The sequence below is a fragment of the Bombina bombina genome, chromosome 5, assembly GCF_027579735.1.
Source record: "Bombina bombina isolate aBomBom1 chromosome 5, aBomBom1.pri, whole genome shotgun sequence".
NCBI lineage: Eukaryota > Metazoa > Chordata > Amphibia > Anura > Bombinatoridae > Bombina > Bombina bombina.
This window is the reverse complement of record NC_069503.1, coordinates 1111284309-1111294498: the sequence shown is the minus strand read 5'-3', so window position 1 is coordinate 1111294498 and position 10190 is coordinate 1111284309. Positions and strand designations below refer to the sequence as shown.

At 40.6% G+C, this 10190-nt stretch overlaps 1 pseudogene; it reads left to right on the top strand.

The window, feature by feature from the left end:
• Positions 1 to 347: 347 nt before the first annotated feature.
• Positions 348 to 1209, top strand: LOC128661736 (sphingosine 1-phosphate receptor 3-like; annotated as a pseudogene).
• The last annotated feature ends 8981 nt before the right edge of the window (positions 1210 to 10190 follow it).

The window sequence follows — 10190 nt, the reverse complement described above, 5'->3', positions numbered from 1 at the left end:
TGCAGGGGGAGGCATTGCACAAGCAGTTCACCAGAAGTGCTTGTCCAATGATAAATGCAGACAGATTCAGCAATGTCTGGCAGAGAAGATCCGCTACAGCGGATCATGTTTGCCAGACATTGATAAATCGGCCCCTATGTCTGATAATGTTAATGTAATATAAATATCTATACCTATACATCTATAGGAATATACATATAGTATATGTATATACAGATATTCTGTATATGCTGAGTTCTCTATGTGCTGATATCCTGATTGTGGTCCTAATATCTCTGTATTTTAATGTATTTTGACTTAATTTTGTTTACAACAAATATATATCAGATCAGATTAACTTTACCAGCATGTTGTTCCTAGTTATCTGTAGTTTTATAGTGCTGGAAAATCTCATGGTGCTTATTGCTATATGGAAAAACAACCGATTCCACAACAGAATGTACTTGTTTATTGCCAACCTTGCACTTTGTGACTTATTAGCTGGGATAGCATACATAGTGAACATTCTTATGTCTGGGAAGAAAACATTCAGCATCTCATTGACTGTGTGGTTTGTCAGAAAGGGCAGTATGTTTATTGCTCTTGGAGCGTCTACGTTTGGCTTGTTAGCCATTGCTATAGAATGACACTTGACAATGATCAAAATGAGACCTTATGACGCCAACAAGATGTACTGTGTATTTCTTCTAATTGGAACATGTTGGCTAATATCATTTACATCTGTGCTGTACTCCCCCCTCTCTACTTGAATATCATTTTCATTAAGTGCCTTGCCAATCCTTGGCTGGAACTGCATTAACAACTTACCAGACTGCTCCACTATATTACCCTTGTATTCTAAATGATATGTTGGATTTTGCATAAGTATCTTTATAGTGATTTTGTTTGCAATAGTCATCCTCTGTGCACTGATCTACAGTTTGGTTAAGTCAAGTAACCGAAGAGTTACAAATCATAGAAATTCTGAGAGATCAATGGCACTACTCAGGACAGTAGTTATTGTTGTGGGGGTTTTCCTAGCCCGTTAATCGCCTTTATTTATTCTTCTCTTGATAGATGTTGCCTGTACAGTTAAACAGTGTCAAATATTATATAAGGCCCAATGGTTTATCGTAATTGCTGTCCTCAATTCCCCCATGAATGCTGTCATCTATACACTTGCAGAGCAAGGAAATGCGTAGGGCATTCTTCCGCCTGGTATGTGAGTGATTTGCCAAGACTAGTGGATCAAGGACTTTACCTATTCAACCAACCCCTGATCAGAGCAGAAATAAATCCAGTAGCAGCAGCAATTCCTCAAAACATAAAAGAGTTACAAAAACAGCTCTTCAGTGCAAAGATGAAAAAAGTGAGTCTTCATTCCAGAATGGAGATTTTAGCAAATCCTAAAGCATGCATTCTACTTGACTTTTTTATCAGAGTTAAAGAAGGGTTTAAAAACTGTTTGCTGGGTAAAATGTACAGTTTTCCTTGCACTTAAATAATTAAGCGTAAGTGGAAAGCAAATCGTATTCTGCATAATTAATGCATGTTTTTAATAACTTTTGGCAAGTGGTCAGGAAGTAGCATATAGTGCATGTTACAATCAGGAACATTTTATATTTTTACAGACTATGGGCTCCATGTACGAAGCAGCGAAAGCTGCTCCAGAGCCTTTGCGGGGCAGGTTCGCATATGCAAGCCTGCTTCCCACAATGTAAGAAGCAGCGGTCATTAGACCGCTGCTTCCTACACCCTACGCCACCTCTTAGGTGGCGAAGCAAAATCACAGAGAGCACGCTCGCTCTCTGTGATTGACAGCCCCTTCAGTCGCGTGATTGGTCGCGCGATTGAAGGGGCGGGCATTACACACTACGATGAGTGTGTAATGATACCTACGGGCAAGCGGATCAACAGATCCGCTGCCCGTGTGTAGCGGAGGCGGGCGGACAGCTTCGCGAGTTAAGAAGCTGTCCGCCGTTTAATACATGGCGCCCAAAGTATCAAAATGATTAAAACTATCAACATAGTGATCAATTATATCAGAACAAATACTATGGGGCATATTTATCAAAGCGTCAATCTCTGTGCATTCGCCGGCGTCAATACGCTCACCAAACATCGCTGACGCGGATCCACATATGATCCCCTTATTTATAAAAAAAATTTTTTAAAAACACGAGTGTCAAGTACAGCTTGATGAGCATCGGACTGTTGTTAACTAACAGTCATCTATGACGTGGTTATTCTGGTTTTTCCCAACTTTATTTATACCATTTCATTACTGTCTATGAACAAGCACATTTCTCTAAAGCTAATCTTTTATTTTTCATCTGTTAATGTCCAAGAAATAGATCGATTTATACCTTAACAGACAATATCTCATAGAAAATTAATTTTATATTTATTTGGTATATGATACTTTTGATACTTTCACATAAATTAATGTTTTTGTATTTCTAGAAGTCATGAATGCTTTTTATTTATTAATGCTAGAATTTGTACATATATCTTTGCACATACTTGTATATATATTCCAATCAAAAGTGGTTGAAAAATTCACTAGTGTGTGGGTTGTTTATGAGTTTGCTTCATAATTGGTGCGAAAAGTGTTTTTGTCAAAATTGGTGCGAAATGGAAAGTGAGACTTGTATTACGTGGTTAAACATGGTGCACATAGATTTTTCACAAAAAATTAAAAGGAAGTTAGCTATATTATGTTGTATATTTATTTCCTTTTTATCTCTATATCTATTAGTGCAACAAGTTTGGGGCAAAACTTTTCAGCAAATTTGGAGAAATAATATTGTCCCCTTGCTTTGTAATGAGAGACAAAGTTGTAGCATAATACATAAGTAGTAATGTATTTTTCATTTTTATCCCTATATCTACTAGTGCACCAAATGTGGAGCAATAATATTGTTTTAATTTAGAAAGTTTGATTAATACAATTTTAATAGAGTTTCTAATTTACTTTTATTATGTAATATGCTTCATTCTCTGTTTTCAGACTCCCATTGATTTCTATGGCATTCGCGGCCTCAAGGGTGGCGGATTAAAAACTAGGTACTGTGTCGGATTAGACGTGAGCGTACCTGTTAAATGTTTGATAAATTTGGAAAAGTTTCAAATAGAGTAGAATCTGAATTTGAAACATCTGTAATGACGCAAGCATCGATCTGCATCGGATTGAGATCGCGGGAGCGTATATTTTGTCACACATTTCAACATTTGATGATCTTGATGCTTTGTTAACTACATTGGATCAATCCAGCCAAAAATATGACGTGGGATTCAAGCGTATTTTCAGTTGATGATTTGATAAATATGCCCCTATGGGGCCGATTTACTAAAGTGCAAACAGACATGATACAATGTAGCGTATCATGTCCGCCGCACATCGATAAATGCCAACAGCATACGCTGTCAGCATTTATCATTGCACAAGCAGTTCTGCGATAGCAGGGGTGTCAATCAGCACGATCGTATAGGATCGGGTGGATTGAAGATCGCAGCCTCAGAGGCAGTGGACAAGTTATGGAGCAGCGGTCTATAGACCACTGCTTCATAACTACTGTTTCCGGCGAGGCTGAAGGCTCGCACGGAAATGGGGCATCAAGCTCCATTTGGAGCTTGATAATTCGGCCCCTATGTCTGATTTTTTTTTGTGCTTCCAAAAGAAAAGTTAAAATGTTAAAGCCATGAGCAATGATAGCATATAATAACACTACTAAATGTTTAGGTGCACATACTCACTATTGTCACCACATGTGAAAAAGTTCCAGAACTAACAATATAGAGCAGCAGTGTAAGTGTCACAACAGTATGAAACATACAACACATGTGCATTATTGTACTGTAATAGATGCTTAAAAATACATTACCATTTAGAAGCCATTAGTAACATCAAATGGATTTTTGTGGTGCAAACTGTGTTTGCCTCTATGACAGTTTCTCTAAAGGGATATTAATGATCTCTTATTGTGGGGATACTTGGCTACATCACACTATATAGAAGCTAGACTATTATTAATAACAATTACCATAAATTGACTAATGTGTTTCTTTAAAATTACATTTTGTTTCTTGACATGTGACAAACTGTATAAAAAAACAATAAGCTAATTGGCCTGTGTGAACAAGCTTTGTAGGGTTGTCAAAAACGGATTTCACTTAAAATACCCAGTGGGTTTACTTCACAAACTATATGATAAGACCAAATAGGACCAGAAAAAAGTCAACTAAAAAGTCCCTTTAATAAAGATATCAGTTGCAGTTAACAGAGTATCCGTAGCTGTAAGTTATAACATATTATTATTAACTTCACTGTAAGAGCAATCAAATTGTGGATCTCTCGGAAGGGCCCTCTACCCATTTGATCCCTATTAATGCTACCTTGTATACCGCCTATGTTTATAGCGCTGCATAATCTGTTGGCGCTCTACAAATATGATAACATTAACAATAACAAGTTCCGTATATACAGAGGAGTTAATAATAACACCTTTAGCTTACAGCTGTTTTGGCTCTGGCAGTGAGAAATGTATTTGTAACCAATTTAAGAAAGGATTTAAAGTTGTTATAAATGTATGCCATAATCTGTGTTACTGCTATTCTTTTAAGGATTATAAATCACCTTGCAAGTTAGCCAAAATAAAAGGCATATTGGTCTAATTGTAAATCAACAGTGGTATAGTGATTGTATCTTTTTATTAATGTTCACCATGTTTATTTTTATCTCATTTTTTATTTTCATTTCACTTTCCTTTATTACTGAGTGTCTGAGAATACCAGGGAAATGAGTGTGGCACTAAATCTACAGGACATTGGAGAAGGTGTATAAATGCTACTAAATGATCATTTCTGGAAATTAAAGGGACAGTCCACTCCAAAGTGTTTAATTTTTAAAAAGATAGCTAACTCCTTTACTACCCATTCCCCAGCTTTGCACCACCAGCATTGTTATATTATTATACTTTAGAGTATTTAAACCTCTACATTCTAGTTTCCTTTCAGCTAAAAGACCTCTGATGTCAGAACTAGCTGCTTTCTGCACTTTCTATCATTTGTTAGCAGCAGTCATGTGACTACTCTGATATCGCAGGTCACTGGAGGATGGGAACTAGCTGCTACCTGCAATACGGTGACTTCATGTAGGTAACTATAAGCACATTATTATTTATAATAAGTTATATAACATAAAAATAATTTATGTTCTAAAAGGGTCTACACCATATTATTGATGATAATATACGTGAAAGAATATGATATGATGTTTTGTAGCCCTCAGAAATAAAAAAAAGTCTGTAACTATCACAGTTGTGTTTCTAGTTGGTAATGTGTCTGTATAATTTAATATATTTGTATTCTTCATAAACTAAATACAGGATTTACATTATCTTCTCTTATCCTTACACCTGATGAAAGTATGGGGCCCAGGCAGGTGCTGTTATTTCCCTGCTGTCAGCCATGTTAGTTAATGGGGGTGCTTCAGATTTTGGTGCCTACAGGCACCTGAGCTGTACATTCATGCCTGTTTCTGATTGTCTCTAAGCCACTACAAACCGCTTCTTATCTCAGTGCATAAATATAGCTTTTAACTGCAAGACACTACTAGTTCATGTGTGCCATAAAGATAACATTATGCTCACTTCATGGAGTTATTCATGAGTCAGCACTAATAGGCTTAAATACAAGTCTAAAAATAGCACTGAGATAAGGGGGAAGTCTTCAGAGATACAAGGTAATCACAGAGGTAAAACAAATATTAATAAAACTTTGTTGGTTATGCAAAACTCAGATTATTATAACCTTGGTGACTAAATAATCTTGATTTTATTAAAGACAGGAGGCGAATATTTTGCATAATTCTTTACTGAAAACCAAAACAGCAGCAAAGAAAAAACTGACAGGATGAAAATAATTCACATAGTAACAGAGTATGACCAATCAGCATACAGTATAGTAGTAAAGAGACCAGAATAAACTAAGTCCTTCCTCTTTTCTTTGGTGAAACTCCTGAAAGACTACAGAAGAATGAACATCAACAACATCTTGGGCAGAACGGAATTTGAAGCTTGAGGAAGATCCTAGTCGAGCCTTGAAAGAAGTCAGAAAAAGAAAATCTCGCCATAGGATTAAACTGTAAAAAAAGAAATAAAATGACAATAATATTTGTTCTTAGGTACAGAATCAAAGAATAAACAAAAACATGAACATACATAACATTGATTATCCTTATTCAATCTTTTTTTTTTTTTTTTTTTTTTAAATCTACACCGGGAGAGGCAGAAGAAAAAGGGGTGGGAAAATATTCGCCTCCTGTCTTTAATAAAATCAAGATTATTTAGTCACCAAGGTTATAATAATCTGAATTTTATGTCAAGACAGGAGGCTTCATATTTTGCAATTTTAACGCAATAAAAGTAATGACTCAGCAGCGTGAAGAATGGGTTTAAAATAAAACCGAGAAAAGGTAGATGAAGAAGACCAATCTGCGGCTCTGATGATATCTTGAAGATTACCTCCCGCTAAAAGAGCCTTGGATGCAGCTGCACCACGAACGGAATGAGCTCCAAACGAAAGATCAATGCCTGCAGAGGACATGAGCCAACGCACCCATCTGGCTAAAGTGGGGGAAGAGACAGGGTGAAAAGGGGAGACAAAGGAGATTAACAATTGACCCCCAGAAGAAGACCGGGAAGAAATCGTCCTAGAAAGATAAGATTTCAAACAGAGAGCCACACAGAGTTGAGGATCATCAGGGAAATACGGGTAGAAGATGGAAGACTACATGGATTTTGTGCGTTTAGAGATGGTAAAGGTAACGCCCTCAGGGGAAAAGGAAATGCCTTCTATGTCCAGCGCACGGATATCTGAAATCCTGCGGAAGGAAACCAAGCAGAGTAACATAGCCAACTTGGCTGACAACTCTTTAAGGGAAAGTTCTGCATTGGTAGGCCAATTCCTAAGAAAGGACAGCATGATGGAAACATCCCAAAGGTGAGAGTATCGAGCAGAAGGGGGAACCTTCAGTCTAATGGCTTTTAAAATCCGGCAAATTAGAGGATGCCTTCCCACCGGATTACCATCAACCGGAAAATGACCCGCTGAAAATGCGGAGCGGACAACATTAATGGAGCGATAAGCTCTTCAAAGGGAAAAAAGTTCAGAAAGATAATAAAAACTACAGGGGCTGAAAAGGGATCAACCTGCCTGCGAGAACACCAACTAACCCATGACGTCCAGGCTGAAGTGTAACATTTCCTGGTGCCAGTGGCCCAAGACTCTCAAAGGAGAAGTTGAGCGTCTCTTGAAAGGCCTTCGGAAGACCAGGATCCCCTGAAATCTGCCAAGCTAGCAGAGAAAGGCGATCCTGGAGAATCAGGGGGTGAGGTTCTCCCTGAGGGTCCGCAAGAATGTCTAGTTGATTGGGAAGAAGAAGAGGCGGGGAAACCGTCATCTCCAGAAGAAGAGGGAACCAGGGCTGCATCGGCCAAAAGGGGGTAATTATCGTCAGGGAGCATTTGAATCTCCTGACCGTCCAGAGGGTTCTCGTGATGAGCGAGAAGGGAGGGAAAGCGTAAGCTCCGGATTGAGGCCAGATCTGCAGAAAAGCATCCGAAGCCTCGCTCCCCGGATCTGGAAGCCAGCTGAAATAACGAGGCAACTGATGATTGATCCTGGAAGCAAAAAGGTCCACAGAAAAGGGACCGAATGTCTTCTGAATTTTCAGAAAAAGGGGGCGAAGAAGTCGCCAATCGCTGGAGTCTCTCAAAAAACGAGAAAACCAGTCTGCGACAGAATTGTAAACTCCAGGAATATACTGAGCCCGGAGGGAAATGTTGCGGGAGGCACAGAACCTGAACAATTCTGAGGCAAGATCTGAAAGCATCTTGGATTTCGTACCTCCAAAGAGATTGATGTATTGTACCGCAGATATGTTGTCCATACGGAGGAGGATGCAGCAATTCATAAATTGTTTAAAGAAAGAGCGAATGGCAAAAGAGCACGCCAAAAGCTCTAGACAATTGATGTGTAACGACTGTTCCAGAGGGGACCAAGTCCCCCCCGTCCCAGTCGAATCGAAAGATGCCCCCCAACCCAGAAGGCTGGCATCTGAGGAGAGCACAAAGTCTGGAGAGGATCCAAAGATAGCCTTGCCGTTCCAGGATTCCATGTGAAGGAGCCACCAGGACATCTCTGCACAGACCTCCTCGTTCAAACAAATCATCTGATGATATGAACGGCATTCTCTGAAAGATTGAATCTTCAGCCTCTGCATTGCTCGGTAATGCAGCGGGGCAGGAAAAATTGCCTGAATGGAGGAGGCGAGGAGCCCGATGATTCTGGAAAGCTGGCGGATGGATATCATGGGGACGCCAGCACCTCTCGAATTTCCAATTTGATCTTGTCGATCTTCTCCTGAGGTAGAAGGAGCAGACCTGAGGTGGAGTCTATGAGAAATCCTAGGAATTCTACTTGCTGAGAAGGGATCAAAGCCGACTTCTCCGAATTGATAACAAATCCTAGCCCTTGAAGAAGGGAGGAGGTTGTGTGCAAGTGAGAAAGGAGGGAAGAACGATCCTCTGCCATGAGGAGAATGTCGTCCAGGTAAATGATAAGGCAAATACCTTTGCCTCTGAGGATTGCGATGACGGGTTTTAGAAGCTTGGTGAAACACCAAGGAGCCGAACTGAGACCGAAAGGCAGGCAAGTAAATTGCCATATCCTGTCGTCCCAGAGGAACCTGAGGAATTTCCGATGGTCTGGGAACACTGGTACAGTAAGGTAGGCATCTGTCAAGTCTAGGCGGACGAACCAATCTCCCAGACGGAGTAGGTCCCTGAGCATGTGGATGCCTTCCATTTTGAAATGGCGGTAAACCACAAAGAAATTTAAGTCCCGAAGGTTGATGACAGGGCGGAAACCACCCGTCTTTTTTTTTACTAGAAAGAGGTTGCTTAGAAACCCCTCTTCTGGGTTCGAAACCTCCTCTATAGCACCCTTGAGCAGGAGAGATTGAACTTCTGAACCAATAAGGTCCATATTTGATTTTGAAAGATTCATGGGTCTTGGGTGACCCCTCTAGAAGGGAGGGCAAATGAATTCCAGCTTGAAGCCTCTCACTGTCTGAGTAATCCAAGGATCCTGAGAAATTAGATTCCACGTATGGGAAAAAAGGGACAGTCTGCTTGCAAAGGGAGATATGGGGAAAGAAGTCAGGAACAAAGGAGGAGTACTCACTCTGGGTAGCGGGTGGGCCTGTAGGTAAGGTGGGTCTAGGTAGTGCTGATCAGGTCCTGACAGCTCGAGATCTTGGTGGGAAGAGAGTTCTCTGAGGATAGGAGGGGTACTGTTGGTAAGCGACTGCTTGGCGTTGCTGAACCATGAACTGTTGTCAGCCGGGCAGACGACCCCTGAATCTGCTGGCCCTGCCAAAAACCCGATTGGAGGGATTGAAAACTCTTCTCAGAGAGGCTTGAATCCTATCAATAGAGGTAAAGGTGGAAACATAATGCCTCATGATATTCAAAAAGGGTTCTCCGAAGAGAAGACCCTTAGCAGAAGAGCCTGCCTCCTCGACAGCGAGAACAGCCAATCTAGGATTAATTCTCAAAAGGGCAGATCTTCTGCGTTCAGTAGAAATGGCTACGTTGGCGTTGCCAAGGAATCAAAAAGCTCGAAAAACCCACTCTCGAATGGCGAAAGGATCCAAAGGAGAGCCAGACAAAAGGGCTTCATCGGAAAGATCTGGGCCAAAGGACCTGAAGTGTCCAGGAGCTTATCCTGAACTCCTCTGAGAGCCTTGTCTAAACCCTTACTCGGATCCCTTCCCCTTCTAGTTAGGAAGGTAGCGAGTTTAGCGTCAAACTCCGGTGTTACTGATTCCCTACAAGGGAGGGAAGGTCTACGGCATTCGGCACGTAGCTTATTACGATCTTCACGATCGAGAGCCTTTCTGAGAGATCTCTGCAAAAAGCAAGAGAGATGAGGAGCTAAAGCCCAGTCCGATGATCTGTGATGTTTAATGTGTTTAGGGCTAAAGATTGGATTCCCAGCCGGGTCAACCATTTCGTCCTCTAATTCAATAGTTTGGGAAGATCGAGGGTGAGGAGCCCCAACCTGAGGAGCTGGAATTGGATCAAGCTCTAGGTCAGACTGAGGATCCTCCTCCCAATCTAACCCTGGAAAGGAATCCATGTAGTCCT